At 44.5% G+C, this 21,686-nt stretch overlaps 1 protein-coding gene across 1 annotated transcript in view; it reads right to left on the bottom strand.

Moving 5' to 3' along the window:
- The window catches only part of WIPF2 (WAS/WASL interacting protein family member 2), a 45,023-nt gene extending 36,959 nt beyond the window's left edge, over positions 1–8,064 (bottom strand). Inside the window, exon 1 of the mRNA XM_080826066.1 lies at positions 7,937–8,064. The gene's annotated coding sequence lies outside the window, so the exon portion shown is untranslated. The remainder of the gene's footprint in view (positions 1–7,936) is intronic.
- Positions 8,065–21,686: the final 13,622 nt, after the last annotated feature.

Raw genomic sequence — 21,686 nt, 5'->3', positions numbered from 1 at the left:
GGCCTAAAAGAAAACTTAAACAGATGCTCCATAAAATGTTGATCCAGACTTCACATGGAGAGAAGTGTCACACCTCATTTCAAAGATAATATATTAAGTCCCAACTCACCACAGATAATCTAATAACAAAGCTGTCACTTTCATTGTTCAGGAGTCTCTTCTCCCGCTCTAATGCCCTTAAGCCAGCAGATACACAGACGCTTCTTGCTGAAATGCTAGAAAAATTTGCACATTTTCATTCCTTGCTCACTAGTGTTGGGCTGCTGAACCAAGATTCTACTTTAAGTTATGAAAACAGGGCAAGCTGATCCAATTACACAAGAAAGGTACTAAATCAAACAGGGCCATCTGGGCTTTGAGCAAGAGTACTGTGATTTCCGAACAAGAGTCAATGCACTTGCAGATAAAAATGCTTTCATATATTCCAAGTTATAATGGCCTTTGGGCTACTGATTCATTTGCATGTCCAACAAGAGTTATGCATCATGTTAAGACATATGGCCTAAATGACGAGTACAACAGAGTATTATAGTCACCAGTTTATAATGAGAATATCTGTGCTCTCTCTGTAGCCGTATGAGGCTTACAAAAAACAGTCAATATTTGGGGCGCCTGGGTGGCTCAGTGGGTTAAAGCCTCTGCCTTCCGCTCGGGTCATGGTCCCAAGGCCCTGGGATCGAGCCCCACATCGGGCTCTCTGCTTGGCGGGGAGCCTGCTTCCTCCTCTCTCTCTGCCTGCCTCTCTGCCTACTTGTGATCTCAGTTTGTCAAATAAATAAATAAAATCTTAAAAAAAAAAAAAAACCAACTGTCAATATTCTCAAGATGTAAATAGGTTTTCTGTTCCTAAACAGCAAATCTGGCAAACTAACCATCTCACCATCCCCCATAATCTGACAAGATTGGGTGCGTTCAGGGTAGTATGGCCATAGACTTACCATCTCCCAGAATCTCAAAGTGGTTCCCCAATAATCACTAACCTCCAAACCAATTTCCAAGATTCTTAAAATTTTAAGATTTAACCCAGTCCCACAAATTTAATTTGCTGGACCTAGAAGAAATCAAAACTAAAAGAATAGCCTTGGGGCACCTGGGTGGCTCAGTGGGTTAAAGCCTCTGCCTTCAGCTCTTGATCCTGAGATCAAGCCCTGCATCAGGCTCTCCACTCAGTGGGGAGCCTGCTTCCCTCTCTCTCTCTGCCTGCCTCTCTGCCTACTTGGGATCTCTGTCAAATAAATAAAATCTTTAAAAATAAATAAAAGAATAGCCTTTATTCAAAAAAGTTCTTTCCTCCCCCTCCATTTATTTTATTTTTAATTAATATATAATGTATTATCGGTTTCAGGGGTACAGGTGACTCATCAGTCTAACACAATTCACAGCGCTCACCATAGCACAACCCTCCCCAATGTCCATCACCCAGCCACCTCAAAAAAGTTCTTAAAAATGTTCCATTGTGGGGCACCTGGGTGGCTCAGTGGGTTAAGGCACTGCCTTCGGATCGGGTCATGATCTCAGGGTCCTGGGATCGAGCCCCACATCGGGCTCTCTGCTTAGTGGGGAGCCTGCTTCCCCCTGCCTCTCTGCCTACTTGTGATCTCTCTCTCTGTGTCAAATAAATAAATAAAATCTTAAAAAAAAAAATGTACCATTGTACAGGCATCAGATTTCTTTATGATACTGATGATTTCAGCATTAACACTAGTAAATCAGTATCTGTGAAAAGACCTGACAAAAAATCTCTCTCCTACAAACCATTAGAGACTCTTAATCTCAGGAAACAAACTAAGGGTTGCTGGAGGGGAGGCAGGTGGGGGGATGGAATGGCTGGGTGATGGACAATGGGGAGGGTATGCGTTAGTTGTGGTGAGTGTTGTGTATTGAGTAAGACTAATGAAGCACAGACATGTGCCCCTAAAACCAGTAACACATTATATGTTAATATTAAAAAAAAAATCTCTCCTGTAAAGATTGGTTCAAATTTCACTGTTATTTACGTGGGTTTTTTTGGAAACCTCACAACCCTGAAGCCTTACCTCCTACCTCTCTGCTTCTCGCTCCTTAAGCTCCAGACACACTGGAACTTACTTCCTTCAATTCTTCAAAATAGCCATGTTCTTTCCCTCCTCTGGACCTTCACCTATGCCATGCTCTCCATCTGCAACACTCTTTGGTCTGCCCCCCTTACTTAAGGTTTCAGCCTTAAATGTCAATTCCTTAAGGACATTCCCTCATTGCCCTGTTTCTCAATCAGCCTTGTCAGGCTTCCCATTAGCTGTTTCCACAGGATTTACAGCAGCAGTAATTAATTATTGTTTAATGGACATCTTCCCCACCAGACCATACAGCTGCACAAGTGCAAGGGCTGAGTCAGTTCTGTTCCCTGATGAAGCACAGTGCTTGCCACAAAGTAGAACTCAAAAATTCTTGGCAAATAAATGAGTAACAGGGCTAAAAACACATCAGCTTTGGCAATTCTACTTATAATTTACCCTACAGATACAGTCACTCATGCTAAGGGCCAAATATATATGGTTATTCACTGGAGCATAATTGGTAATAGTATGACTGGAAATATTTAAAATGTCTACCAATACAGGGCAGGTGCCAAAATCTCCTTACTGCTTATATGGAATGACTGTCAAAGCAAATTTAAAAAAAATGCAGGTAGTACTAACAGTGTGCTATATTTGTTTATAAGAAAAAGCAAGAAATGTGTACACACACACACACTTTACATGAACATATTATCTCTGGAAAGGATCTTAAGAAACTGAACACATCAGCTGCCCCTGAGAAGACAAACCGGACTGATGAATACACAAGCAGAAAAGATAGACTATCCAGTATGCATTCTTTAATTTTCAAATTCTGAACCATGTGAATGTATTATCCACTTAAAAAATAAAATTTGCCAGGGGCACTTTGGCTGGCTCAGTTGGTAAAGGTACGCTACACTTAATCTCAGGGTCATGAGTTTGAGCCCACGTTGGGTGTAGACATTACTAAAAATAAAATAAAGCTTTTTGTACAATAAATAAATAAAATTTGCTAAAGAAAGTCCTATCCTTATTTCTAAGACAGTGATGGAGTTTAAATGACTTTGTGATCCTGCCTGTTAGCTGAGCACCAACTGGGAGGGGTAAGTAGACAGAAGGAAAACTCACTTATCCACAAATCTCAGATAACCTGTCCCATACTAGATACCACTTGAGAAGAAAATTTCCACTTTTTTTTTGCAACTAATTGTCCCAATCTGGACATATGGAGAATGTTTTCATAGTCAGAGGGGATTACTGGGAGAAAAATAGGGTTTATTGAATTCAGCATTTTTATAAGCTTAGAAAGTAGGTCGATGAGTTTGTACTGAAGAAGTATCATAAACACTGACTAAAACCGAATTATTTTCAGAGAGGGCCTCGAAATCTAAATGGAACTTAATCTGAATCCACAAAGTTCAAAAAACTAAAAATTTATTTGAAAACCAATTGTAAAAAGGTGAGGAAATCAATATACATTCCTCAGATATACAGATTTGCCAAACTTCAAGACATTCTTCAGTAAAGAAATATCTGAGACAAGATTAAACACAACTCCAAATAATCCTGTTTGTTACCACAGTCAAAGCCCTGGATCAGAGTCAAAACCTTTGGATCTGAACCTGTTAGTTTCTCCAACCTGAATACAGAGAACAGAATGGGCTAACGATGGCAGGAGGAAGCTGAATCCAGAGCCTCCAGAGAGATTTGTTTTGGGGTTATCTCCAATGTTACAAGGGTCAGTGCCACTGACTGCAAGAAATGATCTTCATAATCCATCCCAAGACCTACTGGAAACAAAGTTATCTTCAACTAATTATCCCTTAAAAACCAAAAATTTACTAAGTAGAACACACTGAAAAGGCATTTACTAAGTAGAACCAAGTACTTAGTATAGCCATTCTAAATTGTTATAACTTTGCCATGTTATATGGCAAATTAGGAGCGAATTCCTGGCTCTCAAATTCGATAACTTACTTGCCTCCAAATGCTCTTTCTGCATGTTACGCCAAAATCTTAATTAAGAGATCTAAGACTGACACAGACACTAGCAAATGAATCACCTGTTTTCCCTACTAACACTGTTTTTCTCCATAAAGCTCTTTTTTTAAAATAGACTCGATACCTAGCACAGAGCCCAACGCAAGGCTAGAACTCACAATCCTAAGATTAAAAGTTGGACACTCAACTGAGTGAGCCACCTAGGTACCCATCTCCATAAAGTTCTATTCAGCATTTCAAAATACCCCTCTACAGGGCACCTGGACCGCTCAGCCAGTTAAGTGTTCGACTTTTGATTTTGGCTCAGGTCATGATCTCAAGCCTATGAAATCGAGTCCCACAATGGGTCTGGCACTGTGTGTGGAGCCTGCTTGATTTTCTTCCTCTGCGCCCCCCCCCACTCATGCCCACTCTCTCTCTAAAAATAAAAAACACAATAAAATACCCCTCTATAATAATATCAAGAAGTGCTCATGATTTTAGCCTGTGGCTCCCTAGGCTAAAAGGCTTGGGAGTGAGAGTGGAACAAAAACATGTGGGAAATTCTTTCTTTCTCTTTTCCTCAATGCCATGGACTTTGAAAGCTAGGCAAAGGCAAGGATTCTGCATTTAATCAGCAGATGAGTAAGAAACAGGTTTGAATTTAGAAAAAGCATAAAGGGGTGCAAGAACATTCAGAAAAGAGTACTGCCTCTCTTTCCTTGCACAGCAACTCTCAGGATCTGCCAATGAACCTCATTTTGACATGGAACACCCCATCTAGTCTAATCCGGGGCATATCCCTCAAGAGACAGTTGGTCAACCGGAACTCTGCCAACTTCTGCTCCGGAGCTGTGTGGAGAACAGTAGCAACAAGAGACTACTTTGAGAAGGAGATCAACAATCACACTCGAGAAGAAAAGAAGTTATTTGGCAAAGGGAAGCATGTTGCCAAAATGTTAGTCACAGCTTAAGGTCCCAGTTTGTGTCTCTGCAACTATTCTTTGCTCTGACAGAATCCATTCTCTTGCCCAGAAAACCCAGCTCAGCTTCTGTCACCCTCCCCATTTGAAGCAGTCAAGAATCCTTTCACTTTGAAGGTATCAAACTGTGACAGAGACAACATGTCCACCAGGGGCTAAAAAGGAGGGGGGAAATATGTAATTTGCCATTTTCCACCTAGGACTGGCTCAAATAGATCAATGGAAAAACGTGACAGGATAGGAAAAATGGAAAATCCTATGTTAAAGAAGTAGGCTAAACAAAAGCCTGCCCAGACCTCTGAGCCCCCATAACTTATTTCCAAACCCTCTGAAAAACAAACCAAAAAGAGATCCTGTGGTTGAATAACAGCAAAATATTAAACAGGTTTTTACCCCCAAATAAGTATATAGTACATATTTTATAGCCTGAAGCCCTTCCTGCTCTTGCTGGGGTTAGGAGGAAGACTAGGGTTTGTTGAAACAGTCTGAACCAGTGGCCCATGATTTTCCGAATCACTTCAGAGCAACAGAAAAACAGACTCAAGTACACTACGTTACTCTTCCAAAGAAGAGGTCAAGAAAGAACATCTGACATATTTCTCTTCAAGAGGAACAGGACTTCTCTCTTCCCTCTTAAAAGCCATTAATAAAACCTGGAAAATCCACTGTTCTCACCACTTTCCACCTTCCCCTGCATTTCCCCTTTGTGCTGACATCACATAACTAATCAGTACCAACTGAAGTAAACACTACTCTCATATCAAGTATGAGGTAGAACTGGAAACTGCCCCCTCCTAAGCAAATCCACGTCAGACCTCAGAAATGCCAAGACTTTCAGGAACACTTCTTCTAAGCTAAATTAAATAAGTCCACCTACGGGCAAAGTGTTTAGAATATTATGCTCAAAGAAAAAGTTGGAATAGTCAAGATTTCAAAATACTAACAATAAAGAAGCTAGGGAGCCTGGGTGGCTCAGTGGGTTAAAGCCTCTGCCTTCGGCTTGGGTCATGATCTCAGGGTCCTGGGATCGAGCCCCCCACTGGGCTCTCTGCTCAGTGGGGAGCCTGCTTCTCCCCTGTCTCTTTCCTGCCTCTCTGCCTACTTGTGATCTCAGTCAAATAAATAAATAAAATCTTTAAAAAATAATAATAAAGAAGCTAAAACTATCCACAAACACACTGCTCCCCACCACCTGGCAATGAGGCCAATGTGCCTGGCCCAAAGAAAAAGAATTAGAATATCTAGAATATGATTTTTCAGTGTCTTGAATATGATTTTTCTATAATACAATTTTTTAGTGAATATGTCTAGAATATGATTTTTCAGTGACTTCTCAGGGTTCATGAGAAAAGTCAGTGTTTGGCAAAAGTAAAATCAAACACTGCATTCTCTCACATCAATCAACCTCATTCAGCGCCAGCTCTAACTTGCCTATCTCCATCTGAATGAGAGTCAATACAATGTAACACAATAATATGAAATTTGGGGCTACTAGAAGTTGACTTTGAGAAAAGTTACAAAACTGAACATGTATCAAATCAAAAATCATCTAGAGACGCCTGGGTGGCTCAGTTGTTAAGCGTCTGCCTTCGGCTAAGGTCATGATTCGGGGGTCCTGGGATAGAGCCCCATATTGGGCTCCTTGTTGGCGGGGGGCCTGCTTCTCCCTCTCTCACTCCCCCTGCTTGTGTTCCCTCTCTCGCTAACAAATAAATAAATCTTTTTTAAAAAAAATCAAAAATCATCTATTCCCTGGCAGAACATATGCAGCAAGGCTGAGAAGAAGAAATTGAGAAACGCACGTCTTCTAAATATCAATACTTCAATCATGTTCTCAAAGATCACTTCTTTGCAACCACTTTAAAGATCCCATTTAGTTAACACAATCTTTTAGAGGCAGAGAGGAACCAATCCTGTCTTTCAAAGGGGTAAAAAGAGAGAGAGAGACAGTTTAATGACTTGCCTCAAAGTTACCCAGTAAATCCATAGGTATGCTAGAACAGTCCTTATTCCCTGAGGTTCTCTTTTGGTTTGTAAGAGGAGAAAAAGGTCAGTAAAGTCAGTAAGTCATCCAAAAAACAGTAAGGCAAAAATAACACCATGAAGAAGCTGGTGGCTCCTGGGGGTGGGGGTGGGGGTGGGGGTGGGGGGAGGGAGTCCAAAGCAATAACAGATTGTTCAAATCCCTTTAAAAATATGAATTCCAGCACACACCAGCTCCTTCCAGCTTCTCACCCATGTGTTCTAAGAATTTTCCTCTTGATCAGTAACTCAACACCACACACTGCCCACCTCGAAGACTTTAAGATATCCATCTCCCCTCACTTCACACCACTCCATGTAGTGGAGTGGTAGGCTGCTCCCATGAGCAACTCAGCACTTCTCAATCCAACCTTTAACTCAACTCTGATTCCTTCTCAACCAACGCTCTCTAAGATTCCCTCAACGGTAAGCAGTTTCCCGAATCATTCTCTGAGCCATTGGTTTTCACTCAACTCAATTCCCAAAATGTCACAGGGGCCTCCTCACTCAGAGCATCCTGTTAATTACCTGTCCACAACAGGTCCTGCCTCCCCATCTCCCTTTTTGCGCATGGTTACTTGTCCCTCACTCCGAGTTGCCGTCTTACTCACCTTACCCAACCCTTCAGGATCCCTTATTTCCTGTCTCTCAATAACCTTTCTTCCCATTTTCAGTCAAGGCTCGCCCCACACCAATTCCCGACCACTCCTCCCCGCTTAGATTCCCCACGCCCCACTCCAGGCTCTTCAGACCCAGCCCCCCGTTCCATTCACCCTTCAGACCCCGCCCCCAGGACCCCTCTCTCCCTCAGGCCCCTCCCCCAATATCCCCTCTCTCTTCAAGCCCCGCCCCAATCCCCCCTCCCGCGGCTTTCCCTCCCACTCAGGTCCACAGATCACCTCAGCGACGTACCCAGCCTCCTCTGCCTCTTTCCGACCTGGCCGCAGCAGCCCCGGGAGCGAATCCTCCCCCACCTCCGCTCCGGCTTCGTCCCGTCCTGCTCGCTCCCCGGCAATCTCCCTCTCTCGCCGCCGCCGCCCCTTTTGCCAACCCGGAAATGGATCTGCTCCCACCGTCCCCAGCGTCCACGAACAAAATGGAGGCGGGGGAGCGAGGAGGAGGGAGCGGGGAGCGGCGAGAACTGCACGCATGCGCCCCTGGAAAGCCCGCCCCTTGCCTGCGCTCGTAAAGGCGGAAGCCGTAAGGTAGCCGCCATCTTGGGAAGGTCGCTAGGATTCTGCCTGCCTTCTAATAGCGGGATTTGCAACTTTGGCTGCAATTGGAGTCATCGGCGAAGACTTAAACAGATATTGAAGCCTAGAGATTCTGATTTAATTGGTCTGGGGTATGGCCTACGCATCGAGTCTTTTAAAATTGCGCAGGTGTAGCTAACGTGTTGCGAGAATGAGCTAGAGTCTTGAATATACCTTTCCCGTCTTTATTGTACCGCGCGCACGCGCGCGCACACACCCACCCGGTAAAAGTCCTTCCCTAATTTAGAGTCAACGAAGGACCCGCCTCAGTCAACCCTGCAAGGCCCAGTAGTCAAGCTCCTGTTGTCATAGCAACAGAGAGGCAGGGCCTTGTTAACATGTCATCCTTAACGTCATCTTAGACACCTGACCCTAACACCCGTCTCTTCCGCGGGCCGGGGGGGTTGGGGGGGGCTTGGGGGGTTCCCTAGCTTCCAGGGCTGGGGGATGGTGCTGCTGACTCCTCCAGCTGCTTGGGTTCGGGAGAGGAATACTGTGCCCTCCCTGGTGGACCTGCTGTTAACTCCTTCCCAGCTGAATAAGGATCTCTCCCTAGTCCACTCACGAAAGCTCTTTTCCACTATAGCTAACCCCATTGCCTTATATCCTCAAAATGGTCTTTGCGTCTCTCTGTCATCCTTCCTTGAGTTGAGTACAAAGTAAGGGACAGGATTGGGATTTAGTTCTCACTACTCACTAGCTGTGTACCCTTGGGCTTCAGCTGCCCTGTCTGTAAAACAGGGCATAGTGCCTGTCTCACCGTTTCATAGAGTTGTTGGAGGGCTCAAATCAAGTAACAAATGCGAAGACGTGATAAATGATAAGTTGTTTTATTTTCGTCTTCCTTCTGTTCTGCCATGAGTAGTGCTGGGCAGCACCCACTAGTCAGTGTCACAGCGTTCATTGAGAACCTGCTGTGGGCTAGGCACCATCAGATGGTTACAGAGGTGACTAAGAGCCTGTCTTCTCAGGGCACTCTCTGTGTGGTGGGCAGACTGGCATGTAAACAGCTAGCTGAGATACAAGTCAGCATGTAATTAGTGCCATGGGGACATATGTGCTGTGAGAGGTCAAACAGGGAGTGATTAACTCCTGCAGAAGAATGGGAGAAGGTTTCGTAAGTGGTTTTGAACTGGGCCTTGAAGGATGAGTAGAATTTTATTACCAGTCAGAGAAGGCAGAGAACACATTCCAGGCATAGGGATCAGTGGGTGCAAAGGTAAAGATTTTCAGGTATGCAGTCCTGCGTGTCTAAAGGTGGGCTGATTGGGTCAGGGAGATGGTAGACCCAAACTCCCAGTTCTTCAACTTCAAGTTCATCGTGTCTCCTCCTTGCTCACCATATACCATGTGGACCTGCTTTCTTTCTTTTTATTTTTTTTTAAGATTTTATTTATTTATTTGACAGAGAGAGAGATCACAATAGGCAGGCAGAGAGAGGGGGGAAAGCAGGCTCTCCGCTGAGCAGAGAGCCCGATGCGGGGCTCGATCCCAGGAGCCTGAGATCATGACCCGAGCTGAAGGCAGAGGCCCAGCCCACTGAGCCACCCAGGCGCCCCGTGGACCTGCTTTCTATCACTGCAATGTACCAAGTGGCTCCTCAAGGCCTTTGTACAGGCTCTCCTCTGACCCTTTCTTATTTTATAAGTCTTCATTCAGATGTCCCGTCCTCAGAAGCATTCCCTGCCCACTGTAGCTTGTGTCAGCTCCCCCCGTCCTTCTCTATAACATCACTCTATGATAAATGCAACCACAGAGGTAGAATACAGGGACATCTCACCTGAGGAACTAGGTGTGGGCTTCATGAAGAAAAGTGACATTTAAGTGAGGCCCGATGGGAGAATAAGAATTGGGCAGGGGCAGAAGACAGAGAAAAGCATTCCAGAGCAGAGGGAAGGTAGAATCATGGCACATTCCAAAAACTGAAAGCATTTTGATGTGCTAGAGCTCTAGCTAGAACTTATGAGATAGGGAAAATTATGAGAAATTCATAATTTTGAATAATAATGTCAATGAAGTCATCGTAACATCTGACATTTAATTAACATCATGTTACTGTGTAACATTGGTATAACTTCACATGTCATAACTCATTTAATCCTCATAATAACTTTCTAAGGTAAATAGTATTCCCCCAATTTTACAAATGAAGAAACGGAGACACAGCATGGTTAACCATCCTTCCCAAAGTCACATACTTTGTAAAATAGAAGAACTGTCTCCAGAGTCTGCTGTTAATGCCCATACCAAACGACCCTGCATTGTCATTTGTGATGTGATTTCCCAAAATGGCGAAAAACTCTTGGCCAAGTTCTGGACAACACAAAACAACACAGTGGTTGTAGTCATAAAAAAGAGAGGTTATATTAAGTTTGTGCAAAAAATATTCCATGCTTGTACTTTGCCTTTTCGATAATAGGACAGGCCACGTACCTGGGAGACCTCCCAATAAACAACAAAAGAATAATATTGAAAAACATCTTAAATGCTTTGATGAAAGACTAAGGAATGATGGCAAAACAAAGTAAACAAAGCAAAACACTGAGGCAGGTTTTTGCTGAGAACATTTGCCTAACTAGGTGAACCTGAGCTTTTGTCAGTGTCTCCTGGAAAAAGGAAACACCTCAGAACCTCCTCAACAGGGAAGTTTTATTATTTTTTTTAAAGATTTTATTCATTATTTGACAGACAGAGACCACAAGTAGGCAGAGAGGCAGGCAGAGAGAGAGGAGGAAGCAGGCTCCCTGCCGAGCAGAGAACTCGGGGGCGATCCCAGGACCCTGGGATCATGACCTGAGCCGAAAGCAGAGGCTTTAACCCACTGAGCCACCCAGGTGCCCCAACAGGGAAGTTTTAACAAAAGATTCCCCTTCTTAAAGATGGGACCCCCAAAGGAATACAGGGTTCTACTTCTGGTAAGGGTGAACCAGAAATAAGCCTGTCCCCTCCTTCCTTGGGTATAGGGTTAATGGAGATATAGATTATAGGCTTAGAAAGGTGTTTTTTTTTTTTTAATACATGGATTTTTCACATGGACTGTCCAATCAGACATTGAAAGCCATGTGGAGCCCAGGATCTTGGTTGCATAGATCCTTCCCTTGCATTGCGGCACTCTCACATCCCTGATTCCTGCTTACCGAAAGCCTTATACATAGCACATCCTTATCGTGGTGATAAACAAAAAAGCTTCCACAAATTTCCAGAATGCCCCCATGAAAAACCACTGCCCCAAGGCACACTCTCAAGTTCACAGGAGTCCGTTTATGAATCACTTTATTATCTGTTGTGAAAAATTCGATTTTATCTTCCAGGTGAAAGGGAAACCATTGAAAGTTTTAAGGAGAGAAGTGCCATGACCCCTTTTGCCTTCTAGAAAAATCCCTCTGCAGGATGGAGGATAGATTAGATAGGGCCAGACTGGAGGCAGAAACACCTGCTGGGAGACTGCTGTGGGCGTCTAAGTGAGAGATGATGGTTGCCTGTGCTGAGTGGCAGCTGGGCACCAGCTGGACACAAAGGCTTTGGAGGCAAGGCTGCCTGTCTCCAGAGCCAAAGGGCTCAAGTTTCAGTTCTCCCCACTCCTGAATAGGGTGACACTTTGAGTAAGTTACTCAACCTCTATCACCCTCGGGCTTCTCATCTATGAAATGGAGATAAGACTGGGTGGAATGTGTCCAAAGTATGTACATACTTGGAAAGCACCCATTAATCTTAGCCATGATCATTATTAGGTATGAGCAGTAGAGATGGAGAGAAATAATTCTAGAGATATTTAAGAAGTGGAATGTGAGGGCCAAGGACAGGGAGGAGCCAAAGATGACTCCCAAGCTTCTGGCTAAACTCCTATGTGCACGTGGTAGTGACACTTAGCTGCTTAGCTTGGAGTGACCAGAGCTGTGAATGAGCCTGAGGAGCCTGCTGAGGAGGGAGGGAAGAGAGGTCCAATAGGCCGCCCCATGTTTGGGGCTGGAAGTTAGAAGAGCAATCCTAGCAATCTGGGACTCCTAAACTGTGGTAGCTACTCTCCAAAGATGGGCCTTACACTCAGAACTCCTTGTATTCATTCATTGAATCTGGGCTGACCTGTGACAGCAGGAGTCCTGCTGTACCAGGTCCAAGACGAAGCTTTAAGAAGACGCAGCAGCTTCTACTCTTGCTTTCGGGACCCGTAATCTCTCATGTGCGAAATCAGCTCCTCTGCTACAGAGATCATCTGGAGAGAAAAGATTTGACATGGAGACAGAGAGGTCCAGACATCCCAGCATTCCAGTCATTGCCACCAGAGTGTGAGACAAGTGAACCAGCTGTCATGGACATTCCAGCTCATTACCTTCTGACTTCAGCCACATGAGACAGCCCAAGTAAGATGGCAGAACTGTCCAACCAAGCCCCCATCAACCTGGAGGATCATGAGAAGTTATAAAAACAGTGGTTGTTTTAAGTCACTAAGTTTAGAATAGTCGGTCAGGCAGCGATAGATCCCTAAACAGAATGAAATGGATGAACTCCAAGCCCAGGTGTAGAGTGAGATGAGAAGAGGGCTTAAGACAGAGCGAAGGCACCACACATGCCAGGACCAAGCTGAGGGAGAAGGCTCGCAAGGGAGATGGAGATAAACGGGATGGAGGGAAATCCTGTCATACTAGGGCATACTGTCCTAGAAGCGGTGATAAGTGCTCAGGCAGGAAGAGTGGTCAAAAATATCAAATGCCAGCAAAAGAACAATTAGATAAGTGTGGTAACATGGGTGTCAGTGACCTTGACAGGAACAGTTTCATTGAGTCCTGAGGGCGGGCCACGGAAGCAGTGGGTTGAAGAATGAAAAAGCAACAAAACCAAACTGGAGTTACGATTTTTGTTTCTGTTTTCTTTTGTTTGTTTGCTTGCTTTGTTGGTTGTTTTTTTGTTTGGGTTTTTTTTTTTTTTAAAGAGTTACACCTTTTGTGGCTCCTGGGTGGTTCAGTCAGTTAAGCGTCTACCTTTGGCTCGGATCATGATCCCAGGGTCCTGGGATCAAGTCCTGAGTCCGGCTCCCTACGCAGCGGGGAATCTGCTTCTCATCCTCCTTCCCGCTAGTGCTCTCTCTCGCTATCTCCGTCTCCCTCTAATAAATAAATAAAATTTTAAAATAAAAAGAGTTGGGGCACCTGAGTGGCTCAGTGAGTTAAAACCTCTGCCTTCGGCTCAGGTCATGATCCCAGGGTCCTGGGTCCGAGCCCCACATCGGGCTCTCTGCTCAGCGGGGAGCCTGCTTCCCTTCCTCTCTCTCTGCCTGCCTCTCTGCCTACCTGTGATTTCTGTCAAATAAATAAATAAAATCTTTAAAAAATAAAAATAAAAATAAAAATAATTACATGTATTGATCTGGGTGAATCTCACAAGCATAATATTGAGGGGGGAAGGTTGCTGAACACTATACCTGGGAGGCCAGTATTTATATAAAATTTTAAAAGATGTGAATATTAAAAACTCTTAAAACTCAGGAATAAAAAGACAACCTGATTAAGCAATGGGTACAGGATCTTGAAGTGGATTGAACAGTGCCCCCCCCCCCGCAATTCACACTCACCTGGAGCTTCAGAAGTTGACCTTCCTTGGAAATAAGGTCTTTGCAGATAAAATTGTTAAGTTGAAGTCAAGTGGACCAAGAGGAGGGGAGGGGATTAGAGTGGGCCCTAAATCCAATGACTAGTGTCCTTATAAGAAGAGGAGAGGACTCAGACACACACACACACACACACACACACACACACACACACGGGGGAGGACACCATGCGAAGACAGAGACAGAGATTGCAGGGATGTGTGTACAAGGCAAGCAAATAAAGCTCACATAACTGGAAACCATTTTACTCATTTTAAAGTAGACATGTGGGGGCACCTGGGTGGCTCAGTGGGTTAAAGCCTCTGCCTTCGGCTCAGGTCATGATCTCAGGGTCCTGGGATCAAGTCCCGCATCGGGCTCTCTGCTTAGCAAGGAGCCTGCCTCCTTCCCTCTCTCTCTGCCTGCCTCTCTGCCTACTTGTGATCTCTGTCAAATAAATAAATAAATAAATAAATAAATAAATAAATCTTTAAAAAAATTAAAGTAGACAGGTGAACAGGTTTTAGTATATTCTCAGTTTTGTGCAGCCATCACCACTATCTAATTCCAGCACGTTTCATCACCTCAAAAAGAAACCCTATACCCGTTAATAGCCTCTCCCAGTGCTGCCTTCTTCCCATATCCTGGTAATCACTAATCCACTCTCTGTCTCTGCGGCTTTGCCCATGCTGGACATTTCCTGTGAATGGGACTCATACAATATGTGGGCTTTGGTGCCTGGCTTCTTCTACTTAGCATAATGTTTTCAAGGTGTATTCATGTTGTGTTTTGTTTTTTTAAGATTTTATTTATTTATTTGACACACAGAGAGAGATCACCAATAGGCAGAGAGGCAGGCAGAGAGAGAGGGGAAAGCAGGCTCCCTACTAAGGAGAGAGCCCGATGGGGGGGCTCCATCCCAGGACCCTGAGATCATGACCTGAGCCAAAGGTAGAGGCTTAACCCACTGAGCCACCCAGGCACCCTCAGGTGTATCCATGTTGTAGCAAGTATCAGCCCTTCACTCCTTTTTCTGGCCAAATAATATTTCATTTTATGGATACACCACATTCTAGTTTATCCACTCATCAGTTGATGGACACTGAGTTGTTTCCACTTTTTGGCTATTACAAAAAATGCTGCTATGAACAGTCTTGCACAATTTCTTTTTGAGGTGATGAACATGTTCCAAATTTGATTGTGGTGATGGTCACACAGCTCTGTGGTTATGCTAAAAGTCATTAAACTGTGCACTTTAGTTTAGTTTAGTGTGTGTGAAGAATATCTCAATAAAATTGTTACTCCCCAGAATGCAAAAACTATATTGTTTTGAGATGTTTATGCACGCAGTGAATGTTCACGGAAACACAAGGAAAAGATACTGCACACAGGAAAGCGGTTGTCTCTAGGGAGAAAGGAAGGGGATAGGATTGGGGACAGACACCTGGGGCCTCAGTGGCAGGGTACGGCTTTATTTCTTAAGTTGGATGGTGGAGACGTGGGTGTTCATTATATTAGTCTTTAAACATTTTGCACCAAAAAATTACAAGATGCGTTTAAAAATAACTTTCTAACAGGAATGAATGATTGGGATAAACAGGATATTTGCAACATGCAAAAATCACTACACACTTACAACAAAGAGAGAGAACAAATGTATCGTTTTCATGGAGAGATCTGGCAATCCCTCCCTGACAAACTCAGCCTTCACTAATGCAAGCCAACCTGGAATTATTTGCAGCCTGGTATAATGCTATTAACAGCATCACCTATGTTCTCCTCTAAAATATTTAAGCTCTAGAAACCCCTGAGAACGAACTATGCTGTCCAATTTCGGAGCCGCTAGCCTCGTATAGCTATTGAACAATTAAAATGTGACTAGTCCTGGGGCGCCTCGGTGGCTCAGTGGGTTAAAGCCTCTGCCTTCCGCTGAGGTCATGGTCCCAGGGTCCTGGGATCAAGCCCTGAATCAGGCTCTCTGCTTGGCAGGGAGCCTGCTTCCTCCTCTCTCTTTGCATGCCTCTCTGCCTCTTGTGATCTTCGTCTGTCAAATAAATAAATAAAATCTTTAAAAAAAAATTTTTTTTAAATGTGACTAGTCCAAATTGACATATGTTGCAAGTATAAAATGAACACCAGGTTTCAAAGACTTACTACAAAGAGAGTGAAAGATCTCATTAGTATTTTTGTATCAATTACATGTTGAAATAATATTGTGTATGTATTGAATTAAATAGAATATATTATCAAAATTAATTCATCTGTTTCTTCTTGCTCTTTTTTTTTTTTTTTAAGATTTTAGTTATTTGACAGAGAGAGAGACAGCGAGACAGGAAACACAAGCAGGGGGAGTGGGAGAGAGAGAAGCAGGATGGATCCCAGGACCCTGAGATCGTGACCGAGCCGAAGGCAGATGCTTAACAACTGAACCACCCAGGTGCCTCTCTTCTTGCTTTTTAAGTGTGACTATCAGAAAAATGTAAATTACGGGTGCCTGGGTGACTCAGAGGGTTAAGCCTCTGCCTTCAGCTCAGGTCATGGTCCCAGGGTCCTGGGATTGAGCCCCACATCGGCTCTCTGCTCAGCAGGGGGTCTGCTTCCCCCTCTCTCTCTGCCTTCCTCTCTGCCTACTTGTGATCTCTGTCTCTGTCAAATAAATAAATAAAATCTTGGGGTGCCTGGGTGGCTCAGTGGGTTAAAGCCTCTGCCTTCGGCTCAGGTCATGATCCCAAGGTGCTGGGATAGAGCCCCGCATCGGGCTCTCTGCTCGGCGGGGGGCCTGCTTCCTCCTCTCTCTCTGCCTGCCTCTCTGCCTACTTGTGATCTCTGTCTGTCAAATAAATAAATAAAACCTTTAAAAAAAAAAAAAGTAAAATCTTAAAAAAAAAAGAAAAAAAATGTAAATTACACTAAGGGGGATGAAAGTACAAGTGAACAAGAGCGTGGGGGAAACAATCAGACAATGGGACATTTTATAAGACATTTCTCCTAGATTTCAAAAAGTCAATGTTGTTGGGGAAAAAAAGAAAGCAAAGGAGCTCCTCTAGATTAAAAGAGACAAAAGAAATGTAAGAACCCAATGTAAAGCATGGGCCCTAATTGGATCAGGATTTCTTTCTTTTTTTTTTTTTTAAGGTGTAATTTTTTTTTAAAACAGATTTTATTTATTTATTTGACAGAGAGATCACAAGTAGGCAGAGAGGCAGGCAGAGAGAGAGAGAGAGGAAGCAGGCTCCCTGCGGAGCAGAGAGCCCAACGCAGGACTCGATCCTGGGACCCTGAGATCATGACCTGAGCCAAAGGCAGAGGCTTAACTCACTGAGCCACCCAGGTGCCCCAAGATGTAATTTTTTTTTTAAAGTAATCTCTAGCCCCGATATGAGGCTTGAAGTCAAGACCTCAAGATCAAGGCAAAAGTCACAGCTCTACGGACTGAGCCAGCCAGGTGCCCCTCTTCTTTTAACTTTTTAAAAAGATATTTTTTAAAAAAGATATTTTTGAGGGGCGCCTGGGTGGCTCAGTGGGTTAAAGCCTCTGCCTTCGGCTCAGGTCATGATCCTAGAGTCCTGGGATCGAGCCCCACATCAGGCTCTCTGCTCAGCAGAGAGCCTGCTTCCTCCTCTCTCTCTCTGCCTGCCTCTCTGCATACTTGTGATCTTGTGTGTCAAATAAATAAAATAAAATCTTTAAAAAAAAAAAAGATATTTTTGAGACAACCAGGAAAAATCAAATAGAGATATTAGGTGAAATTGTAGAATTCCTACTGACTTTCTTAGGTGTGATAATGCTGTAGTGGGTATGTAGGAACTTGTTCTTATCCTTAGGAGGTTCTCGCTGAGGCTTTTAGCAGTGAAAGGATAATAATGTTTGCAACTTACTTTCAAATAGCTTAGCATAAGAAAGTGTGTGTGTGTGTATGTAAGGAGAGAAAAGGGAGAAAAAGAGGGAAAAGCAATTTAATAAAATGGTAATTATAGAATCTAGAAAGTTTTAAGGATATTCACTGTACTAATCTTTAAACTTTTCTGTGTTTGAGTTGATTCATGATGAAAAGTTGGGGAAACAAGACAAAATAAAAAAGAATGAAAGGGAGATCAGGACGTGGAGACAATCTTTTCCAGAAGTTTGGCCTTGAACTGGAAGTAGGAGAGGGGACAGTGGCTGGAGCAGGCATGTAGGGTCAAGGAAAGTGTTTTTAAAAATGGGGAATTGAAAAAAAATGGGGGGGAATTGAGGGCACCTGGGTGGCTCAGTTGTTAAGCAGCTGCCTTCAGCTCAGGTCATGATCCTGGGGTCGTGAGATCGAGCCCCACATTGGGCTCCCTGCTTGAAGAGAAGCCTGCTTCTCCCTCTTCTTTCCCCCCCTGCTTGTGTTCCCTCTCTCTGTGTGTCTCTCTCTCTGTCAAATAAATAAATTAATTTTTAAAAAATGGGGAATTGAGAGGGTTTAAATGCTACATGGGAAAGAGCCAGCAGAAAGAGGAGAATGAGGGGCGCCTGGGTTGCTCAGTCGGTTGAGCGTCTGCCTTTGGCTCAAGTCATGATCCCAGGGTCCTGGAATGGAGCCCCACCTTGGGCTCCCTGCTCCGAGGGGAACCTGCTTCTCCCTCTCTCTCTGTCTATGGCTCTGCCTACGTGTGCACTCTCCATGTCAAATAAATAAATAAAATTTAAAAAGAGAATGAAAGATACAAATGGGAAGTCAGGGATGGTCGAACTTCTGACTCCTGCCTGCAGATAAACCATAAGAGAGATTCAATATTCCCCCAAGAAATACTCTACCCTCCTCCCTATCCCCAAGTGTGAAGAGAAAGTAGTCTTGGTGGTGACACCTAGTGGATTCAAGGGGTACTGCTTAAATTCTTCACTCTCCTCTCTGCGCACCTGGTCAGGAGGGCATCTGATTGTGTTGGTCCTCTGACCAGTCCAAATCATTTTCACCCTTTTCATTGCTAAACCAGCCTGGGCTGTGCAAGGCTACTGAGTGAGTTCATCCTCTACCCACACAGCCCACAGCCCTTGACCCCGTCTTGCACCTTAGCCACTCTCCACAAAGGGAGGCAGAACTCAGGCAGAGTGGGGGAGGGGAACAGAAAAAATAGTCTCCCCACCCCACCCCACCCCCCAGCTATAGTCAGGTGGCCACTGCAGTCTGGTAAGTACAAGGTAGACATTTCTTAGTTATTCAAACTGTGGGGATTCTGCAGACCTTAAACTGTGGGCTCTGGAGTCAGAATAACTGGGTTCAAATTCTTGCTAAATATGAGACTTGGCCTCCCTGTGGCTCTGATGAGAAATTCCTCGTGATCTCAGTTCTCATCTGGAAAGTGAGACTGATAGAGCCAACCTCTTTATTAGGAAGACAAAATGAAAGAACGCACACAAAACCAAGCATAGTGGATGGTAAAGGACACCACCCAAATGTCAATTCTCATCATCACCCCTGAAAGGGAGCGGATGACTGATGGGTCTGAAAATCGCCAAGATGGGGATAAGGAGAATAACCCATACCGCTTTCCCTGCCCTCTCTGGGGTAGAGGAGCAGGGACAGAAGGGACTGGCCCCTATGAGCCTGGCCCAGGGCATGGAGTCCTCCAGAGTGGGACCAGCACCCTGTGAGGAGGGCAGAACCTGTCCAACCCCCACACATCTGGCTCCCCTGGTGATCAGTTCACAGGGCAGGGACAGCTCCCAGTGCCTCCCAGTACCTCATCCCTGACTTCCCACTTCCACGCTTTGGCCGTCAAAACTGCTTTAAGTCCTGGGTCATCTCTTTCAAGAAGCTTTCTTTTCCTGTTCCCCATCCCTATCCCCAGACCAGTTGTGAATCTCTTTGGCTCCATTCCTAGAGAACTTGTCATCTTGTGCCCTGTCTGCTCTCACAGCTCCTATTTCAACCAACCTAATTTATTCATTCAGCAAACATGTATTGAGTGCCTTCTCTGCGCCAGGTACTGTTCTAGGCTCTGGATAGTGAACAAGCATGGAGCTAAGCGCTAACATTCTTGTAGGAGCAGAGGCATGAAGAAAATACACGGAGGCTTTCATCAGAGCCACAGAGAGGCCAAGTCTCATATCTAGCGAGAATTTGAGCCTGGGGCACCTGGGTGGCTCAGTGGGTTATGCCTCTGCCTTCGGCTCAGGTCATGATCCCAGGGTCCTTGGGATCGAGCCCCACATCTGGATCTCTGCTCAGTGGGGAGCCTGCTTCCCCCCTCTCTCTGCCTGCCTCTCTGCCTACTTGTGATCCCTCTCTCTCTCTCAAATAAATAAATAAAATCTTTGGAGCGCCTGGGTGGCTCAGTGGGTTAAAGCCTCTGCCTTCGGCTCAGGTCATGATCTCAGGGTCCTGGGATCGAGCCCCGCATCGGGCTCTCTGCTCAGCGGGGAGCCTGCTTCCCCCCTCTCTCTCTGCCTGCTTCTCTGCCTACTTGTGATCTCTGTCTGTCAAATAAATAAATAAAATATTTAAAAAATAAATAAATAAAATCTTAAAAAAAAAAAAAAGAATTTGAGCCCAGTTATGTCAGGGGTTGATGAGAGCCTTGAAGACAATACAGGGGGCAGAGGACGGAGAGGAAGGGGTGGGCGAGGTGGGGTCAGCATGGTCAGGGAAGGCTCAGGAAAGAGAAAGGTGTTTCCCTGAGACAGGAATGGGAGTCAATGTGGCAGCTGGAGGGTGAATGAGAGGAGAGGGGTAGGAGGTGGGCCAGAGAGGGAAGATTTTTATTTTTAACGTGTTACCGGAAACAGAAGTGTTATGATCAGAATTATTTTAGTTGAGATATAACATAAATACAGTGAAATGTATAAATCTCACAACTCAGTGAACACGCACACACACACACACACACACACACACACACACACACATAACCATCCCCAGGTCAAGAAATAGAACATTTTTATCAGGGTGTCTGGCTGGCTCAGTTATTAGGCATCTGCCTTCGGCTCAGGTCATGATTCCAGGGTCCAGGGATCGAGCCCTACATTGGGCTCCCTGCTCGGCAAGAAGCCTGCTTCTCCCTCTCCCACTCTCCCTGCTTGTGTTCCCTCTTTCGCTGTGTCTCTCTCCGTCAAATAAATAAACAATCTTTTTTTAAAAAAAAACATTTTTATCACCACAGAGGGCTTCTTCATGCCCCTTCCCAGTCAATAGTCCCCTATGCCCATCAAGTAACCCCTATTTTTACTTCTCTCCCTATAGATTAATTTTGTCTGCTCTTGAACTTCTCTCAAATAGAATCCTACAATTTGTAGTGTCATGTGTCTGGCTTTTTTTTTTTTTTTTTTTTTTACTCAATATTATGTCTGTGAGCTTCATTCACACCAGTAACATTTGTTCTTTGTTATTGCTATGTAGTATTCCACTGTGAGAAGATAGCACACTCCACTTATCCATTCACCTGTTGAAGAACCTCTGAGCTTTTTCCAGTTTCACTGTCATTAATGAAAGTGCTCTGATCACTGTTGTCCAGGTCTTTCGGTAGACACAAGCACTGATTTCTCTTGGGAGTGGAAATTCTGGGTCATAGGTTAGGTGTACATTCAGTTTTAGTAGACACTGCCAGGCAGGTTTCCAAAGGGGTTATATCAATTTACACTCCCCCCAATGGCCTATAAGGGTCCCAGTTGCTCCACATTCTCACTGATACTGGTATTGCCACTGTTTTTATTTTTTTAAAGATTTATTTATTTATTTGACAGAGAAAGAGACAGTGAGACAGGGGACACAAGCTGGGGGAGTGGGAGAGGGAGAAGCAGGCTTTCCGCTGAGCAGGGAGCCCGATGCGGGGCTCAATCCCAGGACCCCGGGATCACAACC

This window comes from Martes martes (assembly GCF_963455335.1).
Source record: "Martes martes genome assembly, chromosome: 16".
Classification (NCBI taxonomy): Eukaryota; Metazoa; Chordata; class Mammalia; order Carnivora; family Mustelidae; genus Martes; species Martes martes.
Note: the sequence above shows the minus strand (reverse complement) of the source record. Positions and strands in the feature narration are given on the sequence as shown.